The sequence below is a fragment of the Cervus elaphus genome, chromosome 3, assembly GCF_910594005.1.
Source record: "Cervus elaphus chromosome 3, mCerEla1.1, whole genome shotgun sequence".
In the NCBI taxonomy this organism is placed as follows: Eukaryota; Metazoa; Chordata; class Mammalia; order Artiodactyla; family Cervidae; genus Cervus; species Cervus elaphus.
Genome location: NC_057817.1, coordinates 6,376,181 through 6,389,789, shown reverse-complemented (window position 1 = coordinate 6,389,789; position 13,609 = coordinate 6,376,181). Strand labels below are relative to the sequence as shown.

The following is a 13,609-nucleotide window of genomic DNA, read 5'->3' as shown; positions in this document are numbered from 1 at the left end:
CTGTCGTCACCTTTTCCTCCTGCTCTCAATTTTTCCCAGCATCAGGATCTTTTCAAATGAGTCAGCTCTTTGCATCAGGTGACCAAGGTATTGGAGTTTCAGCTTCAGCATCAGTCCTTCCAGTGAATATTCATGATTGATTGCCTTTAGGATGGACTGGTTGGATCTCCTCCCAGTCCAGGGAACTCTCAAGAGTCTTCTCCAACACCATAGTTCAAAAGCATCAAGAGAGTCACAGGTGAGGACACTTAACCCATTCTGGGAATAGTGGAGATGGCTTACTACACTGTAGCAGCGAGGTCTTCACCAAGCTGGATCGGTGCTGATCAAATGCAAAAGGGATGGAGAGATGAAGGAAATTGAGTGTGGGGAGGGGCGGGGAAATTAGGAACTAGATATCTAGTTGCAAATCATGTTTCATGTTGGAAACATGATGTCATGGCAAGAATAGAGAAAGAACCATTTCATATTGTCTCTCAATATAGAGATGACTTCAAGGATTACTGATGTCTGTAGGAAACATGGTAGCTGGTCTCATGGAGTTTAGAATCCAAATGGTGTTTTTAATGTCAGTCAAGAAGAGTTGTTCAGAGTCAGATTAAGGAGGACTTCTGGATTCTGCCAGTGAATCACAAAGCTGATGGGAAGTTAGAGGAGAGATGTTTATCTATGGGGCTATATTCTACTGCTGCTAAGTCACTTCAGTTGTGTCCGACTTCATGCGACCCCATCCCTGGGATTCTCCAGGCAAGAACACTGGAGTGGGTTGCCATTTCCTTCTCCATAGGGCTATATAGGTGGAGTGTAATCTGCTTTTGGAAAATGTCAGTGTTTCAGAAAATTGAGAGTACAGAGAATGAAATGGTGTAGGGAGGTATTAACATCTAGCAGAAACTCTTAAAAAGAAACATTACAGAACCTAAGGTGGAATTACTGTTGGGTCTTTACCACCATGTTTCCTTGGAAAGTGTGTGTGTGCTAACAGATTTGTTTTCATTGTTTATCTCTGAAGGGTTATATATATGTATACACCCTGCTTATTTAACTTATATGCAGAGGACATCATGAGAAAAGCTGGACTGGAAGAAGCACAAGCTGGAATCAAGATTGCCGGGAGAAATATCAATAACCTCAGATATGCAGATGACACCACCCTTAAGGCAGAAAGTGAAGAAGAACTAAAGAGCCTCTTGATGAAAGTGAAAAAGGAGAGTGAAAAAGTTGGCTTAAAGCTCAACATTCAGAAAACTAAGATCATGGCATCCGGTCCCATCACTTCATGGCAAATAGATGGGGAAACAGTGGAAACAGTGACAGACTTTATTTTTGGGGCTCCAAAATCACTGCAGATGGTGACTGCAGTCATGAAATTAAAAGACGCTTACTCCTTGGAAGGAAAGTTATGACCAACCTCGACAGCATATTAAAAAGCAGAGACATTACTTTACCAACAAAGGTCCATCTCGTCAAGGCTATTGTTTTTCCAGTAGTCATGTATGGATGTGACAGTTGGACTATAGAGAGAGCTGAGCACCACAGAATTGATGCTTTTGAACTGTGGTGTTGGAGAAGACTCTTGAGAGTCCCTTGGACTACAAAGAGATCAAACCAGTCAATCCTAGGGCAATCAACCCTGAATATTCATTGGAAGGACTGTTGCTGAAGCTCCAATACTTTGGCCACCTGATGCAAAGAGTTGACTCATTGGAAAAGACTCTGATGCTGGGAAATACCAAAGGCAGGAGGAGAAAGAGATGACAGAGGATGAGATAGTTGTATAGCATCAACCAACCGACTGGATGGATAGGAGTTTGAGCAAGCTCCAGGAGTTGGTGATAGACAAGAAAGCCTGGTGTGCTGCAGTCCATGGGGTCACAAAGAGTCAGACAGGACTGAGTGGCTGAACTGAATATTATTAGGCGTAATTTCAGTCATTATCTATTGGACTGCATCCACAGGCCTGCATGCCCTGTACTTGCGCAGCCTCAAGACCAAAGAAAGAGCCCAGAGTTGTACCCAGTCTGAGTTATAGTGCTCACTGTTTCTGTTTTGTCATATGCCATATGGCAGGCCAATGAATTGAGAGACAAGCTGTTAGGGCAAGGAATAGTGACTTTATCTGGAAAGCCAGAAAACCAAGATGGTGTGTTTGTGTCTCAAAGAACCATCTTGCCTGAGTTAGAATTCTGGTTTCTTTTATACTAAAAGGGGAGGAAGTAAAGTCAAGCATTTCTTGGTTCCTATCAGCCTCCAGAGGTGATATGTTCATTTCTTCCTGTCTGACAGATGGGCCTGGTCAGGAAGTTTTGTGAGGTAAACAAAGGTATTTTAGCTTAATGCTCATTGTGTGCATTTGTGCTAGTCATTTCAGTTGTGTCTGACTCTTTGTGATCTTATGGACTGTAGTCCTCCATAAAGGACTCTCTCCATGGGATTCCCCAGGCAAGAATTCTGGACTGGGTTGCCATGTCCTGTTCCAGGGATCTTCCTGACCCTGGGATTGAATTCAAGTCTCTTATGTCTACTGCATTGGCAGGTGGGTTTTTTACCACTAGCGCCACCTGGGAAGCCCCTAATGCTCATTACATGGAGGCAAAGTTCTCAGAGATGGACCTTTATGTATAACTTAAGCTGATAGGCAAAAACTCCTTTGGTGATTAACTTGAATTACAAAACATTCGTTCCTATTACAATTTCCTACTATCAATGCCCATTCCATCACCTTGTGGGGAAAGGGGTGATAAACTTTCTGGCTACTTGCTGCTGAATGGAAGTAATGAATATTCCTTAGCCTCTTTAGTCAGTTCCCTTTTAGCTACAACTATTTGAAGCAGATGAAACCTCTTGGCACTTAGCTGTCTAATTTGTAGTTGAACTTGGAGCTTGAGTTCCAGTTCCCAACACATGTAGTAAATTCCTGTGCTATTTAGTTAGACACAAATAAAAAAATTGATTGACTCTTACTCTCCAGCTAAAGTGAAATTACCATCTACTTCATTTAGATAGGCAGACCTGATGGAGGCAAATTTATAAAGAGGTTAGTATAGTGCCCAAAGTTTTAATATAATAGGCAACTGCTGGATAGCCTACACAGGAGTCCCCAACCCCCAGGCTGTAGACTGGTTCACCACCTTTTAGGAACCAGGTGGCATAGCAGGAGGTGAGGGGTGGGCCAGCAAGTGTCTGCAGCTCCCCATTAATTGCATCACCTCCTAAACCATACCCATCCACCCCAATCTGTGGAAAAATCATCTTTCACAAAACTGGTCCCTAGTACCAAAAAGGTTGGGGACCACTGTCTTAGAGTGTCTATGGATTCTCTTGCTTGGGCAGACACCTAGAAATGGCCTACCATATAGTATTTCAAAGTGGCTTAATTTAAACCTGCTTCCTGGACTCACCGATCTACAGTCAAGCAACTGGGAAGGACTTATCCCAAGTTACATCAGTCTGGACATGTTTTAGAGATGTTCCTTTGTAAATGTATAATTCACTTTCATAGCTCTTCCTGTTGATTGTGGTCTCTGGGATGAAATTAGTTTCAATGCCTTAACCCCAATCAGGGAATAATTTCTCTTAGGAGGACTTTAACCACTTCTGACTTTCTGTCCCGTGGTATATGCTTCTCAGTATCTGAAAAAAGGGCTTCCCTGGTAGCTCAGCTGGTAAAGAAGCCACCGGCAACGCAGGAGACCCCGGTTGGATTCTTGGGTTGGGAAGATCCCCTGGGGAAGGCATAGACTATCCACTCTAGTATTCTTGGTCTTCCCTGGAGGAGGGTGGTTCAGATGGTAAAGAATCCACAGTACAGGAGATCTGGGTTCGATCCCTGGGTTGGGAAGATCCCCTGGAGAAGGGCATGGCAATCCACTCTAGTATTCTTGTCTGGAGAATTCCCAGGGACAGATGAGCCTGGCAGGCTACAGTCCATGGGGTCACAAAGAGTCAGACACAACTCAACGACAAAGCACACACACACATTCTGAACAAGAATCCACAAATACTGGAAGGTTATCCAAAATTTCCTGCAGCTCAAAGCATTTGAGTAAAGTCTATTTTCCGTTCCTTGGTGGGGCAGTTTCCTCTGTGCTGAGTCCCCACCTGGGGAGGTCCTAAAGAAATTTTGGGGTTATTTTTAGACTCTGGTGTCAAGTTGTCCTAATGGAAAACAACAGAGAGCTTGTTCTCTGTCAGCTTTAAGTGGAGCTCCTATGGGCAATTGCGTCACGTCTAAGGAAGCCCCTAGGCTTCTTCCCTTCAGGTTCTTGTTTCTGTGCATGAGAGGCTTTTATTGTTTTTGTGTTAGCCTGGGGCAAGCTGTTTTCCAGTATTCTTTCTCCTTGCAGTGAACACAGGTTCCTTCTCCAACAGTGGCTTCCCTCTCTTAGGGTAACTAGCCTTCTGGGAACCCAATGCCACTGCCCAAAAATGGCATCTTGCTTTGTGTCTCCTGTTCACCTTGTTGAACACTTTAAAGGCAATATCTACCAAATGAGAAGGATATATTCCAAATGCACCATCTAATTTTCACAAATTTCTTTGCACCTCCCAGCAAAGTCAAATTTACCATTCTAAGGACCTCCTGATCTGCATTAAGATAATGTCTGTAGGCTTGATAAATCGTGTTCAAAAATTCAGAGGCAGGTCTTCCTTTTTTTTTCATTTTTGCTGAGTTTCTTAAATTTTGTTCAAACACTTTTGTTTTGGTTCCTGATTTCAAAACCCTGCCAAGATGCACTAATAAGTAATGCTCTAATCAGGGCCTTCTTCTCACACCGAGGTCCCAGTTTGCTTCAGCTGTGGGTGCTGCCAAGTGGTCTTCAGGTGTTGGAGCTTCTCTCTGTAAAAATCCTCAAGTAAACAAGTCTGAGAAGCCCTGCTGCCTGTTTATTTGCATATAGTCTCCTGTGTGAATTAATAGCAGTGGAAAGTGCCCTGCTCTGGGAATGCTCCTGGCCCAAACTTGGTGCCCTGCTGGGTCTTAGATGGTGGACCGGACCAAGTCCCTGAGCCCCAGGAACTAATACAGAAATCTTTCTTTAAAATTTTTTTATTGCTGTATAGTTGATTTTACAATTTTGTGTTAATTTCTGCTGCACAGCAAAGTGATTCAGTTAAGCACATACCTTTTTTTCCATATTCTTTTCCATTATGGTTTATTGAAGGGTATTGACTCTTGCTCCCTGTGGTATACAGTAGGATTTGTCCATCTGTTCCGTTATGATAGCTTGCATCTGCTAATCTCAAATTCCCAATCCATTCTTCCCCCACCTCCCACTCCCTTCCCCATCCCCCTTTCCCTTGGCAACCACGATTGTTCTTATGTCACAGGATTTTCTAACTGACCCTTAGTCCTGAGCTCAGCTGGAGGACTTATGTTTGAAACAACATTCTCTCATTCCCTTTATTTATCCTGATGTAATAAATAGCACAAGACCTTTTAGAACTAACACTCAAAAAAAGATGTCCTTTTCATTATAGGGGACTGGAATGCAAAAGTAGGAAGTCAAGAAATACCTGGAGTAACAGGCAAATTTGGCCTTGGAGTATGGAATGAAGCAGGGCAAAGGCTAATAGAGTTCTGCCAAGAGAACGCACTGGTCAGAGCAAACACCCTCTTCCAACAACACAAGAGAAGACTCTACACATGGACATCACCAGATGGCCAATACCAAAATCAGATTGATTATATTCTTTGCAGTCAAAGATGGAGAAGCTCTATACAGTCAGCAAAAACAAGACTGGGAGCTGACTGTGGCTCAGATCATGAACTCCTTATTACCAAATTCAGACTTTTAAAGTGAAGAAAGTAGGGAAAAGCACTAGACAATTCAGGTATGACCTAAATCAAATCCCTTATGATTATACAGTGGAAGTGAGAAATAGATTTAGGGGACTAGATCTGATAGACAGAGTGCCTGAGAACTATGGATGGAGGTTCATGACATTGTACAGGAGACAGGGATCAAGACCATACCCATGGAAAAGAAATGCAAAAAGGCAAAATGGTTGTCTGAGGAGGCCTTACAAATAGCTGTGAAAAGAAGAGAAGTGAAAAGCAAAGGAGAAAAGGAAAGATATTCCCATCTGAATTTAGAGTTTCAAAGAATAGTAAGGGGAGATAAGAAAGCCTTCCTCAGTGATCAATGCAAAGAAACAGAGGAAAACAACAGAATGGGAAAGGCTAGAGATCTCTTCAAGAAAATTAGAGATACCAAGAGATCATTTCATGCACAGATGGGCTCAATAAAGAACAGAAATGGTATGGACCTAACAGAAGCAGAAGATATTAAGAAGAGGTGGCAAGAATACACAGAAGAATTGTACAAAAAGATCTTCACAACCAAGATAATCATGATGGTGTGATCACTCACCTAGAGCCAGACATCCTGGAATGTGAAGTCAAGTGGGCCTTACAAAGCATCACTATGAACAAAGCTAGTGGAGGTGATGGAATTCCAGTTGAGCTATTTCAAATCCTGGAAGATGATGCTGTGAAAGTGCTGCACTCTATATGCCAGCAAATTTGGAGAACTCAGCAGTGGCCACAGGACTGGAAAAGGTCAGTTTTCATTCCAATCCCAAAGAAAGGCAATGCCAAAGAATGCTCAAACTACCGCACAATTGCACTCATCTCACATGCTAGTAAAGTAATGCTCAAAATTCTCCAAGCCAGGCTTCAACAGTATGTGAACTGTGAACTTCCAGATGTTCAAGCTGGTTTTAGAAAAGGCAGAGGAACCAGAGATCAAATTGCCAACATCCAGTGCATCATCGAAAAAGCAAGAGAGTTCCAGAAAAACACCTATTTCGGCTTTATTGACTACGCCAAAGCCTTTGACTGTGTGGATCACAATAAACTGTGGAAAATCCTGAAAGAGATGGGAATACCAGACCACCTGATCTGCCTCTTGAGAAACCTGTATGCAGGTCAGGAGGCAACAGTTAAAACTGGACATGGAACAACAGATTGGTTCCAAATAGGAAAAGGAGCACTGCACGGCTGTATATTGTCACCCTGCTTATTTAACTTATATACAGAATACATCATGAGAAATGCTGGGCTAGAGGAAGCACAAGCTGGAATCAAGACTGCTGGGAGAAATATCAATAACCTCAGATATGCAGATGACACCACCGTTATGGCAGAAAGTGAAGAGGAACTAAAAAGCCTCTTGATGAAAGTGAAAAAGGAGAGTGAAAAAGTTGGCTTAAAGCTCAACATTCAGAAAACTAAGATCATGGCATCTGGTCCCATCACCTCATGGAAATAGATGGGGAAACAGTGTCAGACTTTATTTTTGGGGCTCCAAAATCACTGCAGATGGTGATTGCAGCCATGAAATTAAAAGACGCTTACTCCTTGGAAGGAAAGTTATGACCAACCTAGACAGCATATTAAAAAGCAGAGACATTACTTTGCTAACAAAGTTCCCTCTAGTCAAGGCTATGGTTTTTCCAGTGGTCATGTATGGATATGAGAGTTGGACTATAAAGAACGCTGAATGCCGAAGAATTGATGCTTTTGGACTGTGGTGTTGGAGAAGACTCTTGAGAGTTCCTTGGACTGCAAGGAGATCCAACCAGTCCATCCTAAAGGATATCAGTCCTGGGTGTTCATTGGAAGGACTGGTGCTGAAGCTGAAACTCCAATACTTTGGCCAGCTGATGCGAAGACTGACTCATTGGAAGAGACCCTGATGCTGGGAGGGATTGGGGGCAGGAGGAGAAGGGGATGACAGAGGATGAGATGGCTGGATGGCATCACCGACTCAATGGACATGGGTTTGGGTGGACTCTGGGAGTTGGTGATGAACAGGGAGGCCTGGCATGCTGCAATTCATGGGGTCGCAAGGAGTCGGACAAGACTGAGCGACTGAACTGAATAAATAGCACACTTTCTTGGACATAAAGGGTTTCATCATTCTTCCTTGCTTCTTCATGAAATTGCTATAGTCATTCAAAAGCCACTGTAAAACCATAAATAGCAGTCCCTTATGGATCAGAGGGTAAAGAATCTGCCTGCAATGCAGCAGACACAGGAGACGCAGGTTCAATCCCTGGGTCAGGAAGATACTCTGTTGAAAGGAAAGGCTACATACTCTAGCATTCTTGCCTAGAGAATTCCATGGACAGAGGAGCTGGCAGGCTACCATCCATAAGATTGCAAAGATTTGGAGACTGTTGAGTTTCACTTTCATCTCTAACCATTAAAAGGATATCTTTTTGCTTTCGCCATGAATCAGTCAGGACTACATGCAACTGAAAAGAAGCTTGGTTCCTGCTGTGACATATAGAAATTTAATTACTAAATTATTAGTAAAAATTATTAGTAAATTATTATTTACTAAGTATTACTAAATTAATTATGACTGGTATCATTTACCAGGATATACCAGGATTTCAGAAGTTCCATATAATTTCCAGAATGTGTGTATTAATAGTTAATAATAATTAACACTATTAATACAGTCATGGATACACTCTAAGAAGTTTTATCACCACTTATTTAACAGTGCTTCCCACATAATTTAACATACCAAATAAGTCCTAGTTAAATATTCCTGAGATGGAGAGAATACAGATAATTTGAGGTGTTCCAAGGACCCTCTGGAAAATCTCAAAGTTAATTAGAGGTCAAGTGAACTTCATTTAAAATTTGATCTTGTGAAAAGTTTGTTAAAAATTTTAGCCAGTGCTAATAAAAGATAATAAAAGGAAATAAATCCTGAATATTCACTGGAAGAACTGATGCTGAAGCTCCAATACTTTGGTCACCTGATATGAAGAACTGACTCCTTAGAAAAGACCCTGATGCTGGGAGAGATTGAAGGCAGGAGGAGAAGGGGACGACAGGATGAGATGGCTAGACGACATCACCGACTTAATAGAGATGAGTTTGAGCAAGCTCTGGGAGACGGTGAAGGACAGGGAAACCTGATGTACTGCAGAACATGAGGTCACAAAGAGTCTGAAACGACTGAGTGACTAGACAACAACAACAGTAGAAGATCTCAATGGCAAATACAGATCACTTAAAGAAACTCAATTACCAAAACCAGTTCAATATTTCAAAAAAAAAGTTTGTCCCCTTTGAGAACCAAATTCAGTTGTGGTACCACTGTACATTTAAGATTCTCTTTCTTAAGTTCAACCCTATCTTAGCCATCCTGACAATGCACAAAACTCAGTGTTCCTCCTCCACAAACCTTCCACAACTTTCTGTGTCCTTATTAATCTATCCTCTTTTCATTTAGAAACAATCAACTCTATGACAGAACCACCTTCTTCCCCTTTAACAAAATGCACTTTTACTCCTAATACCTTCTTTGCTAAAAAATCCTACATTTTTTTCATATTGAAATGTTTTATTTATAACTCTTAGCCTTAAAACCTTCAAAAGTTAAAGTGTTAGTCGCTCAGTAGTGTCTGACTCTTTGTGACCCTATGGGCTGTAGCCCACCAGTCTCCTCTGTCCACGGAATTTTCCAGGCAAGAATACTATAGTGGGTTGCCATTTCCTTCTCCAGAGGATCTTCCCAACCCAGGGGTTGAACCCATGTCTCCTGCTTGACAGGCAAATTCTTTACCAGTAAGACAACTGGGAAGCCCAAGCTAAGTTTAATGCTAGATATTAATTTGATAATGACTGTCTTCTATATCACATGAACCCCAATTTATTCTAGCCAGTTTTATATTTTGCGTATTTATATAAGCACTAAATTTCCTTTAAGTCATGTAATTAGAGCTCTTTTACAAATTAATTTTGATTATGCTACACATCTATAATACATGTACAACCATGTAAAAAACAATGTAAAACTCAGTTACAAAAAAGATTGGGTTTCCGGCAAATGGGACAAATCAAGGCCAGCTGTCTAGATGGCTAAAACCTTTTAAACTAATGTTTATGGGAAAGGCATGTCCATTTCTATTTGTAGCTTTAACTGATTTTTAGGAACCAACTGGAGACTTTCTTCCTGGAAATGTCCACTCTGGGACAAGGACAGATTTTGTTTTTGTTTTTTTTTTCCTGTTCTTTTCCTCCATACGACATCAGTAAAAGTTTTAAATATCACAGAACTAATTTGGGTGTATATGAAGAAACGAGCTTACTGGGTGGCTCAGTGGAAAAGAATCCCCCTACAATGCAGGAGATGCGGGTTCAATCCCTGGGTTGGAAGATGCCCTGGAGGAGGAAATGGCAATCTGCTCTAGTATTCTTGCCGGGAAAACTCCATGGACAGAGGAGCCTGGCAGGCCACAGTACATAGGGTCACAAAAGAGTCAGACACAACTGAGTGACTGACATGAATGCATGGAGAAACCACACTAAACAAAATAAAATGAAAACCTCAAAAGGACCTAAAGGCCCACAGTCAAGCAGAAAATCCTAAATAAACCCTCAACTTTGGTCTTGGGTTTTACAGATACCAATGACACAGGAAACCATAAGCAACATAAATAACTGAGGAAGAATATCAGTACGTGTCCCACAGGGTCCTCACATAATCCCACTCAACCCCCTTGTAGAGATCCTAACAAGTACTGTGGTCACGCGTTGTTATTATACAATATAGCATCTTCGTCTCACCCATGTTCATAGCTGTAATCAGCTGGATAATTTGTAATTATCCAAAATGTGCCTTAGAAGACTTTAGAGATCATAGAAACATTCTCTGTTTTCAAAGACAGAAATTCAAGACAGACAAAACACAAACTGCACACACAAATCCTAGCATCCAAAGAAACAGATAAACCAGTTCACAAACCGAGCTGTAAAAGTCCAACAACTCTTTCCACTCTCCAACAGGATACCCAACTCAAGCGCAAGACAGTCTGAAGAAAAAGGCCCAAATGGAGAGGAAATAAAATTTCTGTCTGTAAACACCGGAGTGACCTACCCTTCTGTATGAAGCCTGTTGGCCACTCCCGTGTGTTGATTCCTTGCTCCACCTGCCAGGGGCTTCCCTGGCAGTCCAGTGGTTAAGACTCCATGCTCCCAGTGCTGAGGGCATGGGCTCGTTCCCTGGTTGGGGAACTAAGATCCCGCATGCCTCATGACATGACCAAAAAACTAATACATGAGGGAACTAAAATTTAAAGAGATATCACTTGCCCTGTTCCAACTGCCAAGTGTGGGGGCAGCCAGTACTGCTTTGGGGAATTTTGAAGACAAGATCCTCAAGATAGGAGGTCCCAGCATCCGCTAGGGCCTTCCCAGAAAATTCCCAAGCCAGGCCAGCTGGCCAAGGAGTAGCAAGGATTCTGGCTGGCTGTACTAACATTTGTCACCTAGTCCAAGCTCGTCCTGCTTGTCACACAACAGGGCAAAAAATCAAAAGAGGAACTGTTAGTGCAAGGAATGGTGACTTTATTTGTAAAGCCAGCAGACTGAGTAAATGGTGAGCTCCTGTCTCACAGGACCGTGTTGCCTGAGTTAGAATTCAGGCCTCTTTCTGCTAAAAGGAGGGGGAGTAAAGTCAAGCATTTCCTAGTTCCCATTAGCCTCTGGAGAAGGAAATGGCCACCTACTCCAGTACCCTTGCCTGGAAAATCCCATGGACACACAAGCCTTATAGGCTACAGTCCATGGGGTCGCAGAGTCAGACACGAATGAGCAGCTTCACTTTAACTATCAGCCTCTGGAGGGAATGTGTTCATTTCTTTGCACCTGCACTCATTCACAGCTGGGCCTGGCCATGATGTTTTCTGGGAGGCAAAGTTCTCAGAGGTGGGCTATTTTGTGTAATTCAAGCTGATAAGCAACATTACTTTAATGATTAACCTGAAATAGAAAACAAGATTTCTCCCTTATTTCAGAGTCAGTGACAGAGACATCCTTTAAAGGGGGATCTTGCATGTCTGAAGCAAAATCCTGGAGCAATACTCCACCCTGTGTGAGAGACAGGAGGCAAGACCTGGCGGTCATCTTTGCTATGGGATGGGGAGGGATTGGCGGGGGATGGGGGGAAGTTACCAGTTATAAAGGGAATGGGCCTTAGGTTGGCTCTTTGGTTACCAGGGAAACTAGCAGAGGAGCACCTCTTTTTGTCCTTTTGATAAGGTATTCCTAGTCTCTAGAGCTATCACAATCTGGGCCTGGGGCAAGTAAGTATGTAGGCAAGCACTGATAAGGATCTACCAGCAAGAGGAAAGGTCAGTCCTGTGAGTAGGGTGAAGGTAAAGCAGAGACTGATCGAGCAGGGGATGCACAGAGAGAAAGTGAACAACCATCTAGGGTGAATTGTCAGATATTATCATAAAACATGACGTGCCACAGAAAAAACAACATATCCTCAAAATTCCATTACAATGCCCTCAAAGTCTTTTGTCATTTACAGAAAGTTACTGTCTTACACAGAAGCTTTTGTAAAAGTGTTTCTGCAAAAATATTTCATCTTCAGAGAAATTCATGGAAAGGATTTTGACAAGTACTGGTTTCTGTTAAGGTTAAGATCATAAAATTGAATTGGGTAAAACTTGCAGAAGTAATGAAAAAACTGGATTCAAGCAGAACAAGTATTAATTACATCAGACTGAGCAAACTGGTGACAATGATTATAATTTTTATGACATTTTGTTTTAAACTTTGCCAGTTCTTTTATATTATGCTTTTCTAAATTCAAGGAAGCTTCTCTCAAGCCATCTATGTCTTGCAGCATTTTGGTAAAGTATACCCTAGTAAACAAAGATGAAATATTTACTTTTTCTCTCTACCTGATCCCTCTTGAATTTGGAAACCCTTAAGTATTCTTTTCATGGCTATAGAGTTAGTTATTTGCATAAGTTCATTAAGAATCTGGTCTCTTATAACAGGACACAGTTGAAAATATTTGCTGTATTACTGACAAGGACAGAGTAAAGGGACAAGTAGGTGATTAGTTAATCCCATCGGGGGCCTGTAAGTAGAAATTGTATGGGAGAGATCCTGTAAGTTAAACAATGACTCTAGAGAGCAGGTTTGCCTTACCACACAACCAAGCAGGCTTGCTTAGCAACTAAACCACAAAACGGAAGCGCAAGACATGACCCCAAACAATAACACAACGGTGGCATGAGACCCACATCCTGCCCAGCGAGCTCAGTAAGTTAACCATCCCTGGGACATGCTCTCTGCCCACATGATAAACGATAATCTGTGGACCGAACTTGAACATGTACGGAAAAGAAAACGCCCCTGCTCAATTAGGACGAGGGACTGTTGATCAAAGCATGACTTCTGCTCAAGAAAGACAAAGAAGGCCTCCTCCCCTCCCCACTTTTCCTTTGATTATAAAACTATAGCCCAGTAAGTTCTCGGGGTGTGGCATTTTTCACCTGCACACTTGTAAACCTCACACGCATTCTACTCTAATAAATCACTTCTTATCTATCACTTTGCCTCTCTCTGATTTCTTTTCTGCACTGAGACATAAAGGACCACAGTACCAGAACTTTTCAGAGCCCCTGAAATGACCCAAGTGGTTTCATTACCAAGGGTTTGACTGGATTGTCATATTTGAGAGAGAGAAGCATAAACTCAGATATGACCAGACAGCTTTAAGAAACCGAGGTTGGCTTTATGGAGACAATAAAGCTTCTTGGAAAAGTCAACCCAGCACTTTGC

General features: G+C 42.1%; 1 protein-coding gene across 2 annotated transcripts in view; it reads right to left on the bottom strand.

Moving 5' to 3' along the window:
* GLIPR1 (GLI pathogenesis related 1) overlaps positions 1-13,609 on the bottom strand; it is a 54,605-nt gene that overhangs the window by 39,923 nt on the left and 1,073 nt on the right. The window contains exon 1 of one of the 2 annotated variants that reach the window (XM_043879782.1): positions 10,905-11,023. The exons of the other annotated variant lie outside the window; for it this stretch is intronic. The gene's annotated coding sequence lies outside the window, so the exon portion shown is untranslated. Of the gene's footprint in view, positions 1-10,904; positions 11,024-13,609 lie in introns of those variants that run through there. 2 annotated transcript variants of the gene reach the window in all.